Source organism: Taudactylus pleione, unplaced genomic scaffold, assembly GCF_031769625.1.
Source record: "Taudactylus pleione unplaced genomic scaffold, aTauple2 ptg000041l, whole genome shotgun sequence".
Lineage (NCBI taxonomy): Eukaryota > Metazoa > Chordata > Amphibia > Anura > Myobatrachidae > Taudactylus > Taudactylus pleione.
Window position 1 is genome coordinate 17,310,658 of NW_028284443.1, and position 16,403 is coordinate 17,327,060.

The window sequence follows — 16,403 nt, forward strand, 5'->3', positions numbered from 1 at the left end:
CATTTCTGCTGTCTTTGATGGAATCCTGATGAGTGCCGGCACTACCTTGCTTGAATATATATTGCCCGCATCCGGTGCCTTCCAATTACTTAACCCGGTGAAGAAAGGAATAAATATACAAAAAATATGGTGGCACTCTGGACAACTTGCAAAATAAATCACAGACCCAATATTGGATTTTATGACTTTCAGAATGCCTTTCAAAACTCAATTTTTTTAGTTCTTTCTCCAGGTAACCTGAAGAAAGAACCATATATATATATATTACGCAGCTTGCCCAGGTGCTCCTCCAATAATGACATACATACAACAAGAGCTGGATGACACTCTGAGTTTCCGCAGCAGCAGAAACACACACAAAAGTCTTTAAGTAGCAGTCAACGTTTCATAGCTCTTAGCTCTTTTATCAAGACTTTTCCAATAAACATACCAACATCACTCTTATACATACCTTAAGGCACACATCCACTAGATGATTAAATTGAGCGATTGAACGATAACAATATCATTATCGTTAAATCGTTCAATAATTGTTTGAAAATTGTTTACAGATTGTTTAAAAAAAAGTCATAAATGACCAGCGATGCATGCTCCCGCTGGTCGTTTAGACATCTATCATCGTACAAATATGTTGTACAACCTGATGTTAACGTCAGGTTCAACATGTTTGCAGATGACCGATGTGCCTTCACTGAACAACTGCTCGTTCAGTGTAGGCACATCACAGACTGACAAATGACTGCACGCATACAATGTCAGAATTGTGCAGTGGCTTTGAGGTCTTTTAGTGGATGTGTGCCTTATGACAATACACCACAGTCCTCCTCCAGGCTGTCCTGTCGGAGTCCCAATGACTTCATAGGCGTGCACCATGCTGGCGGTCGGTAACTCACTAGAACGTGACCCATCACCATAGAAACTGAAATAAACATAAAAACAAAGGCCAATCGGTATCTAGCAGTCAGCATAAGCTGGTGAAGCATCCTAAACAAGATCAAGTACGGGAATAAATCACCTAAAAACAAATGATTAAAGTACATGTATGAAAAGCAGATCGACTGAAAAACTATAAATATATAAGTGAGGGACAAGTAACCGTAGTGTACACTATTCCTCACATGCTAATATACAATAAACATCTCAAAAAATGTAATGATGATAAGACAGCAAAAGACAGCATACAGTAGTCAAAGGTGTAGGTGGATACTATGTATTCATGTACTGACCACACCCCCTAGTGAGTCACCGACCACTGGAGTGGTGCAGACATCATCGGGACTCTGACAGGACAGCATGGAAGAGGACTGTGGTATATTGTCTAAGGTATGTACAAGAGTGAAGTTCATATGTTTATTTGAATACTAGTATACAGTATCCCAATTATTCGTTCAAAACAACAAAGACTGCCAGAGAAGGTAAGAAATCAACTACTTTGCTTAAGGAATGCACTAACTCTTAATAGTCCAACAGTAATGAGATACCTTTAAGAAATAGATTTGAAGTATTTAGTTCCCTTTCTAAATCCCCATTAGGGGAATCTAATTTTTTAAGCTGGGACCTTATATGTCCCACTATGCCCCCAATAAATTAAATTCTTCATCAAAGGTTAGAATCTCCAATGGGCTTTGTTAGGGTGACAAGGCTTCCTACCCCTGGACCAAGGTATGAGAAACACTGCTCATGTATTATTATTTTCCAGCCCGCTGGGTAGATAAGAAAAACTCAGCACACACTGTGACAAATTTAACGGTACATCCTCTTTGAGCTGCCTTTTTATCAGTTCAAGAAAACTGCTGTTACAAGCATTTGCCAAAAATGGTTTAACAGAAAAGTATACATATGATTGGTTAACAAGTACATAGGATGTGTCAGAGGGTCTTCACTTTGTCTTCTCTTCATGAACTTAGTGTCCTATTTTTGGAGCTGTAAGCTGTTCCTCTATATCAGCTGCTGGTTCGATCTCATGATTTTTGAGTGAAGGAAAATAGCATTTTCTCATAAGTACTGATGAATCTTAAGTTTTAAATAAACACTCTATAAATTATTATAGGCCCTCACAATCCCCTCTTTTTATTAAAACATAAAATCCCTCCCTTATTGGAGTCATGGCTTTTCATAGTAACTATAAAGTCCAAAGTCACCCTAATGATGGTATGCAAGTAGATATAAGCATCATTCATTACTAGATTACCGAGAATCCCGGTGCATCTTTCCCTAGAAAGAGGGGTTTCTTCCAATATCAGTACTACAGAAAACACATTTCTCCTCAGGTGTGATGAATGTAATTCTTTCACACGCTAAACACTTTTCCCACTCAGAGGCACTCTTCTTATGTGTGACAAAGAGAGTCCCCTACCAGTGCAGATGCCTTATTTACCATTTTACGAAAACTATAAAATAAATAGCAAGTCCACAGAATGAGCAAAATTAATACAATGATTATAACGATTACTGGGTGAATGAGACCACTAAACATCCTTTTGACTGAATCTCACCAATGGTGCTGTAAATTGTATTTTAATTGTGTGGCTACTTCCACCAATTTCTCTGCTTCTACAACTGTCTGCATTTGTGCATGATGGGCAGAAAAGTTTACTTTCTGCAAGTGGTGAGCAAGTTTTTCTGTATTATTATTAATGGCATTAATGATACTTTGGAGATTAACTGTAAGGTTATGGGGAGGTATCTCAGACACCTGAAATTCAAACTGTACATTTTCTTGTCTCTTTGCATAGAAACCATAAGTAGTGTTCTTCCATATGAGGTGTGTAACGTTAAATAAGCATCTGGAAAAAGGATTTGGTAAATTATAGATGGAAGTTGTATTCATATCATAAGTAACTAGGCATACAACCTGAGGCTCTACCTCTATAAACATATCCACCTCTTTATCATGCAATTCCCAGTTGCATACACTGGTTGCGTGTTCTAACTTACAAGGCTCATATAGCTGTGTTTGCTGAGGACATACTAATCCATCATCAGTATCAGTACACAGGGATAAGTCATGTGTCCTCTTACTGGTGTCTATGTGTGTACCTCTCATCTGGGGAGTCCACAACTGAGTGCCTCCAGTAGTTGTCCACAAGGGGACTGGTAAGATGAAGTACTTACACATCACCTGTTTCTGTGTGACATTACACACATGAACTTCACCCGTGCAAGAGTTGTCAGTACACAACATCTTTTTTCCCTGAATTTGTATCCATAACAAGGAAGATATATTAAACGTCCTTCTGTATACTTATTCATTACCTGTCATTAACTGTGTTTGTGCTTTGCCCTTTTGCATATTTTGATGCACGGTTCTGAGAGAACATTCAGTCCAATTGAACAGTTTAGAAACATTTTTTGACAGGTAAAGTGTGTTAAACAATGTGCTATTGAACACCTGTAAATATTCATTATCCCAAGATATACTGGCCTATAATGGGGTAAATACTGTAGGCATCCATGTAGTTTGCATTGTAACTAATATTCTCATATCGTATCCAGCATTACTCATTTTGTTGGCTAAAGTTTCTATATCTATACTATTAAGTAACCCTGTACCTGTATCTGATGCTCCTAGCAATGTATCCTACCATTCTCTCTTTTGTCTGCTATATCATTTTGGATCTGGGGGGAAAGAAATATTAAATCTTAATATAGTGGTTTGTCTTTGGGTACCCACATTTACACAAGTGGAGGGAACTTTAACTAGTGAGTCATTCCTTCTAGTGGGCTTGTTATTTAGGACATACATCCTTGAGATCATTACTGAATTATTTAGTAATTGTGTGGCATTAGTGCAAACTAGCACTACACCTCTTTCTATAGTTGTTGGGCTTTCTATGGGTATACCAGGGTCCGTACTATTGACACACTGAATACTCTGTGCCCACGTTTTCTTAAATCCTTTATAGCCCATAAACTTATCAGTACAAAACTTAATTTTTATTCCACTTATGATAGTAATATTATCATGCTCCCTTGGTGCCCAGTAGAGATGCCTTATATTATATTGTCCCAAACTTTTTATATATATCGAACCTCCTGACCAGGATATATTAAATCTATGTAATGGTAAGTCTGGTTACCTTAGACTACCCTAGAGTACTCTATTTGTCATCCTGTTGTCCCCTGGTGTGTGTGCCATACTCTTAGACTAAGTATAGCCAACATTATCACACTAAAAGGATTCATGATGGTGATTCAATCTTGACCATCAACTTCTTGCAATGTGAGGCGTGTATCCACATGGTTTTTCCTCCAATTTTCCCTGAAGTTGGTGTAGTCAACAAAACCTGATATGGACCATGAATTCTTGGCTCCAGAAACTTTCTGACATGTCTCTTAGTGTATACCCAATCACCCAGTTCCAATGAATATACACCAGGTACCATTTCTGGGTCTGGAAAAGAGGAGAAAACTAAAGAATGGATGTTATGTACTTGACTACAAAGAGTAACTACATAGTCTGTTAAATCTGCATGATTGTGCTGCAATTGTTGGGGGAAATAACACCCTGTTTTAGGAGCTCCTAAGAATAGTATCTCATAAGGTGACAACTTATGTTTCTTACTGGGGGTGGTTCTTACTGAATATAAAGCTATGGGCAGACAGTCCACCCATGTCTTGCATGTCTGTGCCATCATATTTTGTATCTTTAGTTTGAGGGTACCATTTTAATCTCTCTACATGCCCAATGACCAATTAGAGAAAAAGTCTGTACAGACGAGGGCATACTCATATGTCTCCAACTTAGGCAACTGAATATAGTCTATCTGCAGTCTTGGAAACAGGTATAATGGCTTTGGTGTGTGCCTTTGTGGTACTTTTACTGTCTGTCCTGGATTGTGTTTCCCACACACCTGGCATGATGCTACGTACGCTGTAGCTGCTGCATAAAGCCTGGTGCTATCCAGTGCTGGAGCACCATGTTTACCATGGCCTCCTTTGAATTATGCACTAGACTGTGGGCCATCTGGGTCATCAGGGGATATAGAGACCTTGGGAGGCACCACCTGGTGGCTTTAGCCCAATGCATATTAACACAGGTGGCTCCCTATTTTTCCCAGCCTTTCTTTTCACCTTCTGTGACTTATTTTTGAAACTGTATGTCCATTGAGTCTTTCTTTGTGTCTTTTTCTATACCATAGAGGGCTGGGATAGGTAACAGGGCAGCTTGCTTAGCCACAGCATCTGCTTTGGCATTCCCCTTGGCCTCCGTTGTTTTCTCCTTGGTGTGTGCTTGCACCTTTAAAATGGCTACTCTACTTGGAAGCTGTAAGGCTGCAAACAATGATCTAATTAGCTCAGCATGCTTATTGGATTTATCAGCCAAGCCCATGAAATCCCTACTCTTCCAAACAGGCCCAAAATCACGGGCCACACCCCAGGCATACCTAGAGTCAGTGTAAATGTTTGCTGTCTGATTTTCAGCCATTATACATGCCTCAGCAAGTGCCCTCAACTCTGCTTCCTGTGCTGAGCAGGAAGGTGGGAGTGGTTGTTTAATCAATACCTCATCTAAGGTGGTGACTGCATACCTTATTATTGGGGACCCTTCATGATAATATCTAGAGTCATGTAAAAATAATTCCCAGTCTGGATTAGTTAAGGGAACATCTGTCACATTCTCTAGATCCTTCATTTCCATTTTCATAAATTCAAGACAATCATAGTCAGAAAATTTTTGATTTGTATTTTTTCTGACTGTATTTGCAGTACATTATCCCCCACATCATCCTCACTGTTATGTTCCTTATTGCCATTACCTGGTATGTTGTCAACAGCTGTATGTATGGCTCCCTCACTATTCCCCTATTTGAATCCTGCGTTGGAAGCAATGTAGCAAGATTCAATGCTGTGCACCTCTTAATGGTCACATTGGTAGGGCTACCTCATACTTGGTTAACCTGGCTGCAGAAAGATGCTTAGTTCTGGCCTGGTTAAGTATTTCTGTTACTGAGTAGGAAACCTTTATTATCAATGAGTGGTCCAGCACTAAATCTGCTGCCTTGTCTTTAAGCATAGCTGCAGCTACTGTTGCTTTTATACAAGAGGGTGCTCCTTTGATTATACTGTCAAGCTGCAATGAATAATATGACAAGGGCCTCTGTTTACCACCATGTTCCTGCACTAATACCCCTTGAGCATGTCCTTGTGTTTCATGACAGAATAGCATAAAAGGTCTCTCATATCTGGGTAATCCTAGTGCTGGTGCTTGTGTAACTGCAGTTTTTATCTGCATAAAAGCTTCCTTCTGTTCTGATGTCAATGTTACTGTTTTATCTTTTGTATTTGTCAATGCATAATAGAGGGGCTGCATTATGAAGGATGCGTTGGCAATCAATTCCATGCAATACCTTATTAGTCCTAGAAATGCTCTGAGTTGTCTGGTGGTAGTGGGCTCTGGCACTTTCTGTATAGCTGATATCCTATCTTGTGTCAAATGTCTTGTACCTTGAGAAATACAATGTCCTAAAAAGGTGACTTGTACTTGAGCTGTTTGCAATTTTTTTTGATACTCTGCAATTTTGTTCACACATAAAAATAAGTAATGATTTGGATTCATTTTGACACTGTCCCTCTGTATATGCACACAGGAGCAAATCATCCACATACCTCAACAACTGGGTGATCTCAAACTGTGGTCTCCACCCTTGCAGTATGATGGACATAGCCTCTGTAAATGCAGATGTAGAGGTTGCATTTCCTTTGGGTAATCTAGTCCAGCAATACTGTTTGCCCATACTTGTAAAAGTTAAATAGAGCTGACACTCTGATGTAAGAGGTACAGAAAAAAATGCATTAGCTAAGTCAATTACTGTGAAATGAGTTGCTGTTGCTGGTATTTGGTTTAGCAAGGTGTGTGGATTAGGCACTATAGGTATGTCCACCACCAACCATTTGTTTACCTCTCTTAGATCATGCACCATCCGGTATTCCTGTTTACCATCTTCCCCCACCATCTTTTTCACCAGAAAAAAAGGGGTGCTCCATGGAGATCTGCATTCTCTTATAACCCCTGTTTTCTGATATGCAGAAATCTGCTGCTGTATGTCCTTTTCCTGATCTCTGGTCAGTGGGTATTGTTTAATCTTTACTGGCACTACACCTGGTTTTAAGGTTAGTGTAACTGGTTGTACATCCAGTAATCCCACATCTGAATTACCCTTAGACCATCCTTTTTCAGGGACTCCTGAAAGCCAATCAGGGATCATCACTTCTATCTGTGTAAATTGCTGCTGCTAGTTGACATTGAAGATCTTGCCCTGTACTTCCTTTCAGTATTACATTAACATCCCTGTACTCAATGGTAGCTTGTAATACATTAAGGAAATCTGCTCCTAACAAATTGACTGGACAGGATGTGGGCTTACTAACATGTAAGGATATGGTATGCCCTGTTAGTCCTGTTCCAGGAATTGTCTGATTTGTTACATATTTCTTGGGAACATCTTCTGCCCTTAAAACGGTACGGCTTGCGCCAGTGTCTATTATACAGTCAATTTGTTCACCCCCAAGTAGTGTCAATTGTATTATTCCCTTGGGACCTGAGGTATTAATAGTGGATTTTAGAGGACATGACACTGGACAGCCTATTTCCTATGGGAAATGCACTGTTTGAACCCTTACTCCAAATTGCTCCCTTTTCTCTGCCCATTCCTTATATTTCTGACAATCCCTTTTCATGTGACCTGCTTTATGACAGAAGAAACATGATCCTTTCCATTTTGCTTCTTCTGGTGATACTCTTCTATTATCTCTGGTCAGTCTAGGCTTTGGTTCATTATAGGGACCATCCTGCATCAAATGAACTGTCACTCTTGGAACCTGACCTCTCTCTTACTTTCCACTTTTTTTCTTCTTCCTGATCATCTATAGCTCTTAACACATTTAGTACAACTGGAAGTGTCATAGTACCTACTTCTGGTCTCTTTTGATATAGTTCCATTCTCAAATTTCCAAGTAAGCCTCTCAAGAAAGCAGTTCTAAGCAACCACTCATGGGTAGGATTATTATCTTGGAATCCACTATCTAAGTGTGACTGGTGTGTTTGATCATAATAATCCTTCACTGACTGTCCCACTCTCTGCCTGCCTTCAGGCACAGCAGGCATACACTGCTGCTGCTCACACCACCTCCTTAACCTAGTAACAAAGGCCCTGATTCAGACCCACTCGCAAGCGGCTGTCTGCTCGCAAGTGGGTCGATGGTCTGCACTGAGCATGCGCACGATGGAGGGAGCTCTGTCGTGCGCATGCGCCAGACGCGACGAGCAAAGGAAAGTCCTTCGCTCATTGTGTCTGATCAAAGGGGGCGTGCTGCAATGTTGATTGACAGCATGCCCCCTTTGGTGGGCGTGCCGGGGGCATGCCTCCCGTCAGAAGCCGGCCCACTGACATCACTAGTGATGTCAGTGGGAGTGATTTTGGCTCTGATAGAGCCAAAATCACTCCGGGCCTTGCGGTTGAAAACCTCAACCGCAGGCTCCGGCTCGCAGTTTCGATGGTCACGATGGTCACGACCATCGCGGCCATCAAACTGCATGCTCGTATAGGCTGTGGGTGGTGACCCACAGCTATACGAGCGTCCAGGAGGACGCTCCATTTTTATGGAGGGCAGCCCTCATTCAGAGCATGCGCTCTGCTCAGAGCGTACGGCTCTGAATGAGGGCCAAAGAGTGTTCCTGACTCAGGAGTTTTTATGTTTTCTGCAGCTGGGACTGCCACTACTCCTGCTTCACCTATTGGCAGAGCTAGTATTTCTGTCAGGCTGCCTGTTCCCACTGTCATCCTACATATCATCTCCAAATCTGCCCAAGTCGCTCCCCATATAGCTACTAATCTCTCCACATATCTGTGGAGAGCCATTGGATTCTTTCTGGTTTCTGGGGCTTTATTTATAATTTCATTAACTCTGCTGCTGTCCAGGGTCTATACTGATTTTGGGTTCTTACTCTTATCATAACACCTCATTTGTAGTTACAGGATAAGCCTCTACAGATGTGTTTTGGTATGGGGTGGACCTGTCCCTTTCTGAAAGTACATCTGTTCACCCCTACAGTGTTCACAACCACAAGGTTCATCATTATTGCCTGTGGCTTGCTTCTTGCACACTTGTGATCTGTGTCTATTTTTATTAACCATCCAAGATATTAAGGTGCCTGACCAACCTTGTATGGGGATAGGGCTGAAATTTCCTCCTGCATAAGGCAGTGGAGGAGCTGGTGGTGTAACTGGTGATAAGTGTGGAGGTGATGGATAATGAGGTGATTTGGTTAAGCCTTGTTGATCACAGGGTTCCCCTGCACAAGGCACTTGATTCCCACAAAATGGGCAATTAGTGTTAGCATTAGGTACACATTTACCACATACTGGGCATTTCCTGCCATCCCTTACTGGTGTGGGAAATGGAGCTAAACATGAGTACTTTGAGCTTAAATCAGGGATTGTTAGTGTTGCCTGTTGATTTACAAAAGGGGTCACTGGGACAGGCCTCACAGTATTTGGAAGACAATCTTCCATAAACTCAGTGTCTTATGTTGCCTCCTGTTCTTTATGTATTTATTTGGCTACCTTTAACCAAGCCTGTACTTGCTTGCCTACTTTATACACTCTATCCAAGCCTTGTTTTCTTTTGCAAAGGTTACCCATCTTACAGGATCTAGGGAACCCACACTGGGAATCTCTGCTTTCTGTAGTATCTTTTGAATATCTTTAAGTGTACTTTTCCCCTCCCTGGATTCGACTAGATCCACAGGAGCACATGGTAATTCTTTTACCATACATAGGGGGAGCAGCCCTAGATTGCATACCCTAAGCACAATGTGAGGTGCTACCTGCTGAGACTTGTAGTGCTGCAAGCATAAAGAGACAAATGCAAGTGCACACTCTAACCATGCAGAACCTAATAATATAATTGCTAAATAGCATCAAAGAGGTTCTTTGCATAATAATGGCCATAGTTATGGGCCTGCCCACCGTGTCCAGGTGACCTCTATCAGGCAGGTCCCTAACACTCCTATGGAACAAATATAGGGCACGGGACCCCCCAGGCCAACCCAGCAGAACCGTCCCATAGCATCACACTAGTGTGAGATTTAAAGTGAGGGTTAAAGAATAATAAAGAAAGCCTTTGTGTTAAGTCCTACATAAGTAGGAGGTTATAGTAAAAAGTGTATGAAGTGCTACAGATATAAAAAACAAACTAAGGAAGTGAAAAAGTGTACATTATGATGCCATGAAGCAGTCCAGCCACACCAGCCCAGAGAGCCCCGCACCCCAATACCAGTCCCAAAACTGACACAGCATATATATAATAGGCCTTACCCTCAATGTGACTCATTAGATGTGCAGTCTTGGAGTGCAAGGACTCCTTGCTAATTAAAAACACCCAGGAGCAGGTGGGAGGGGTGCTAATCAAGGTGGAAGGAGTCTCGTCCTTCCAGTGTACATACATACACACAGTACAGAATACATAGGGGGAGGGGCCCTAGATTGCACACCCTAAGCACAATGTGAGGTGCTACCTGCTGAGACTTGTAGTGCTGCAAGCATAAAGAGACAAATGAAAGTGCACACTCTAACCATGCGGAACCTAATAATATAATTGCTAAATAGCATCAAAGAGGTTCTTTGCATAATAATGGCCATAATTATGGGCCTGCCCACCGCATCCAGGTGACCTCTATCAGGCAGGTCCCTAACACTCCTATGGAACAAATATAGGGCACAGGACCCCCCAGGCCAACCCAGCAGAACCGTCCCATAGCATCTCACTAGTGTGAGATTTAAAATGAGGGTTAAAGAATAATAAAGAAAGCCTATGTGTTAAGTCCTACATAAGTAAGAGGTTATAGTAAAAAGTGTATGAAGTGCTACAGATATAAAAACAAACTAAGGAAGTGAAAAAGTGTACATTATGATGCCATGAAGCAGTCCAGCCACACCAGCCCAGAGAGCCCCGCACCCCAATACCAGTCCCAAAACTGACACAGCATATATATAATAGGCCTTACCCTCAATGTGACTCATTAGATGTGCAGTCTTGGAGTGCAAGGACTCCTTGCTAATTAAAAACACCCAGGAGCAGGTGGGAGGGGTGCTAATCAAGGTGGAAGGAGTCTCGTCCTTCCAGTGTACATACATACACACAGTACAGAATACATAGGGGGAGGGGCCCTAGATTGCACACCCTAAGCACAATGTGAGGTGCTACCTGCTGAGACTTGTAGTACTGCAAGCATAAAGAGACAAATGCAAGTGCACACTCTAACCATGCGGAACCTAATAATATAATTGCTAAATAGCATCAAAGAGGTTCTTTGCATAATAATGGCCATAATTATGGGCCTGCCCACCACGTCCAGGTGACCGCTATCAGGCAGGTCCCTAACACTCCTATGCAACAAATATAGGGCACGCCTATACATGCCTGTACTACCCTGAGCCCCCATTATGGGTTACCAGCTCCTAGTTTTTCCTGAAACCTCTGAGGAATCTTTATTTTATTCAAAACAACACTCGCTATTTATTCCTTAATTCTGCGTTCCTACTTGGTAACCATAAAACAATACCTGTCTTATTAGCTTCAAATGCCTATCAGCTGGCAACCTCCTAATAACTGGACAGGCTACTACTGAACTATCCCTGCACAAATTACTGGCTAGCTAATTTATTAGTCCAGCCCAATCCTCCTCTATCCTGGTAGCCATATATGTTGACACCCTTTGAGGCAAGTATATACCACAGGGATCCTCTTATTTACTACAGCTATTAGATCAGGACTTATAAATGATCTGGCTTTCTGTAATATCACTACACAAGTACACACCCCTCACACTTTAGTTATATGTGGTCTTCATATATCAGACTCTGGAGACCTGTTTTCCCTGTCCTTAATTTCCAGAGACAATACAGTATTCCCAATGTCACTATAACACTCCCACAGATTATGACTCACTGTTCTAACCCTTCTGGCATGCAACACAGATGAATAACATCTACAACCCTTCGGCCCCAGGCGCCCCTAGGGTTACCATAGGAAAACGCAAAGGACACTATGCCTACTCAATGGGCACCTTACTCTGCACCCCTAAACACTTTTGCCATGTTTGGGCACTAGGTGTCACTTTTTACAGCTACTATGAGAGAAAGGAAATCAGTAAATGTCTCAACCCATAGGTCACACCTCTCAAAAGACAGGACAAGCCTTTAATTGCAGATGGAAGTGCAGTCTTTTGTTGATTATTTAAAGATCTGGTTCCTTTATATGCATCTCATAGTTAGCACACATACAATTATAGTCATTTCACTCATCTTCAAGTCAAGACAACTTATACTTTAAAAGAGCAGGTTTGTCATACAATATATTCATAGATCCCCAATTAGTCGATCCATACTGAACCCCACAATACTAATTAGGAAGTGCAGAGGAGAGCATTGACAAGCGCGAATGTGCATTTGTTTTTCAATACTCACTGATCAGAATTTGCTTCTGTGGTTCCAAATTTTCAAGTGGACATTCGTCAGTACATGACAGGCAGGGATCCGGGAAGTTTGCTCCCAGAAATGTTAGGGTGACGAGGCTTCTTACCCCTGGACCAAGGTATGAGAAACACTGCTCATGTATTATTATTTTCCAGCCGGCTGGGGAGATAAGACACTGTGATGAATTCAACTCAGCTCTGAGGTACATCCTCTTTGAGCTGCCTTTTTATCAGCTCAAGAAAGCTGCTATTACAAGCATTTGCAAAAAATGGTTTAACAGAAATGTATACATATAATTGGTTAACAAGTACATAGGATGTGTCAGAGGGTCTTCACTTTGTCTTGTCTTCCTGAAGTCTAAACTTAGGGGCATATTCAATTGTGTGCGTGAGTAGCAAAAAACCCACACCTGCGAGGTTTTTCCTGAAGGTGCAGGGTTTTTGCTATTCTATTAGGTGCATGGTTTTTTTAAAATCATGCACTGGGAGGTTTTTTTTCACACACCTACTTAGCAAGCGTGGTTTTTCCTAAAATCTATGATTTCCAGAAAAATCACCAGGACGTGCTCTGACACCACCACGGCACCCCACTGAGGACTAATTAAGAAATTGGAAGTATCCAATTAGCTTAATTAGTCCTTAATTACTCACCTTCTGAAGCACTGTCTTCTGCATCTTCTTCTGCATCCAGCGTCGGGAGCCGGCTCTTCTGCAGCAGGGTGAGTATGTCAGTGTGTGTGGTGTATGTCAGTGTGTATGAGTGAGTGAATGTGTGTGTGTGCATGAGTGTATGTGTATGTGTGACTGCCGGTGCAGTGTGTGGCACCCCGGAATGGGCGCCAGGAGAACTACATCTCCCAGCAGCCCTTGCTCCTCCCATCAGCCCCCGGGACTCCCAGCAGCCCCCTCTCCAGTAAGAAGAGAGAGGGGAAGCCACTGGGAGCTGCGGAGACCCCCTGCCAGGTAGGTGTTTTTTTTGTTTGTTTGTTTTTCAGTTTATGCGGCGTGGGGTTTTCAGAGCTGAAAACCCTGCAACCACTATTTTTTAAATTGAATACCATGGATAGCAGGAGCACGCATACCCACGGTATTCCAGAATTGGGCATGAGGTGCGCGTGGTTTTTAACTCCCTAAATCTGACGCCCAATTGTATATGCCCCTTAGTGTCCTATTTTGGGAGCTGTCAGCTGTTCCTCTATATCAGCTGCTGGTTCGATCTCATGATTTTTGTGTGAAGGAAAATAGCTTTTTCTCATAAGTACTGATGAATCTTATATTTTAAATAAACACTCTATAAATTATTATAGACCCTCACAGCTTCAAAAAACATTTCAAACAATATTTAGATGAGGCAGAAGAGGAAAAAAGAAGGCAAACTTTAAATGCACATTACAGAAGGGGGAAGGGAAATTCAATATTGTTCCTAATAAAAATGTTGATAAATTTAATTTATTTATCATTTTGAATAAATATTGTCCAGAATCTTACATTAAAGCAACATTTCTTAAGAAACCCCAAACCTAATTTGGATTATAAACCTAGGCAAAGGTCTCTAAAGAATTTATTAAATCTTAGTTTTGTTATATGAAAATTATATGCATCAGATATGTACTGTATTTCATTTATAAATATAATTGTCATTATCATTTAAGTAATTTATTTTTTAAACATGTCATTGGTAATTTTGAGATGTATTTAGGTGTGTGTGTGCGTGCATGCATGTGTGTGTCAAAATCAGTAACCAACCCTGGACCTCTGAGCCTGGTCTGGAATTGGAAAATAGGGGGGATGGCATGGGTTCCCCCTATTTTCCAATAACCAGCACTTTAATGAACCAACTGAGGGACTGGTGCTATAGCAGAGAGATATGGAATGGGGTCCCCTGCTGTAATGGCAACCAGTCCCAAACAGGTTAGCCCGAGGCTAGAATTTCTCAGAAAGTCAGGAACCCTAATATAAAATGGGATCCCCCCTCTTGAGGAACTGCCAAAGCCCAGAGCTTTTCCCCACATTTCCCCACACCCCTGGGCAGTTTTATGTAGAGTTAATAGCAAAAAATATATATATTATTGTTCTCTATAGGTCGACTACAGGTCCCAGCAAGCCTACCCCTGTATTATGGCAATTGTGGATGCTTCAATGATCAAAGAGGACATGACTTCTTCAGTTTTGAATTAATAAAGTGGCAAAAGAGTGTGTGTGGCTGTGTTATTTTAATAAATGTATACAACATACAGTGTGTGTCTTGTGCTTATTTTAGTATTTTTTACAGACAGACTACAAGCACCATCGGGCACTTATTGTCATATAATTTTTCTATTTTTAGTCTACAGGAAATATTTTTTTCAAACAAGGGTGACCCTGATGCAGAGCCAGACTGCCCATTTGGCACTTCTGGCAAATGCCAGAAGGGCCGATGGCCAGTTGGGCTGGTCGGGCTGCAAACCCCTGCCAAGCACCTCTGACTCCCAATGCTCTGCTCGATCAGGACACTGAAAGATGGGGGTGCGCAGTGAGGTCATGCCCCCATAACTCGCTGCAAGCCCCATGAGGCATATCCACACCCCTTTTCTGGCGATGCCATGCCCCTTTTGGGCAACTGCTAAGCAGCTCCAGTCCATTCCTGGAAAGAGGTGTCTCTCCTTCTGCAAATAGGGGTGCTCTTTAGTTTATTGAAGCCAGGCTCAGTCTTTCCCATCCCTGTACTTCATAATGATGATACACATGATCAACAGAGAACAACATCTAAAAGAGGCAGTCAAACAGAGAACAAAGAGATGGGGTTTGCCAGGTGTATTAATACCCACATTTCCTAACATTTAAAGTAGAAAGAAAAACTATAAACTTCATAAAACACTATAGTTTTGATCAGTTGTTATATTAGCTAAATGAATATGTATGATCAGATGACTTAGAATAGGTTATGCATCCAATAAACATATATTCATAATTTACAGAAACCATGTAATGATGTATCTCTCATACTAAATCTTAGGAAAGGGTGATGTGTTATATATATATATATATATATATATATATATATATATATATATCCTGATTAGCAAAATTATACCTAATCTGAAATGAACTAAATGGTCAATCTATGTTCATTTCATCATTTTCCGTACAGAGCTATGATAATGGTTATAGTAAAAACATGTTGTTATACATTTAACACAGTAATCAAATAACATGGAAACAAACCCTAATTATGTAATATTAGTATTTTGGAGCTGGCTTCTATGTGGAGATATTTTTGCCTTTTATTATTTGTGTTTTTTATTAAAATGACTCAGGTTAAAAAGCAAATGTTCAACAAAGTATACTTATATTGAAAGTACCTCTGCCACTAATGAGAAAATAAATATCTGTATCACTCAAATATAATGAGATAACCAACCCTCTAATAATAATTATTAATGGAAATTATGAATGACAATTTGACAACAATGGCACGCAAAAAGGCTCTCACAATAAACTCTTTCAGCTATTTCAAGTTATTTATGTCCCATTATCTGAAGTGATATTTTTACAGTACCCCATAACTCATGTGTTCTACAGTATGTTTTACAGCATTATGTTAATATGTGATAGATTCCCATAATCTGCATAACTTAAACAACATTGAATCAAGCATCAGAGATGTTTTCCAACACTGTGCTATGAAATATGTTAACGTTTAATAGGATAATTGCTTTTTCATTAGATCATTTCACTTGCTTAGTTTTCAGAACATATTAATTTTACTTACTTACAAAGTCCTAACAAAATGCTATATGAATTTTTGTCATGGAATATTAAACACTTTATATTCTAAAACTGATTGATGTATGCGCAGGAAGAAAAGCAATAGATATGCAAAGTTATACTTTTTCTTCCAGTCTATTATTTTTGCAATTTATCACCTAAATTATATTATATAAAC

At 40.7% G+C, this 16,403-nt stretch overlaps 1 pseudogene; it reads right to left on the minus strand.

Annotated features, from left to right (window-relative positions):
* Positions 1-2,329: 2,329 nt before the first annotated feature.
* LOC148538002 (uncharacterized) lies at positions 2,330-3,757 on the minus strand (annotated as a pseudogene).
* Positions 3,758-16,403: the final 12,646 nt, after the last annotated feature.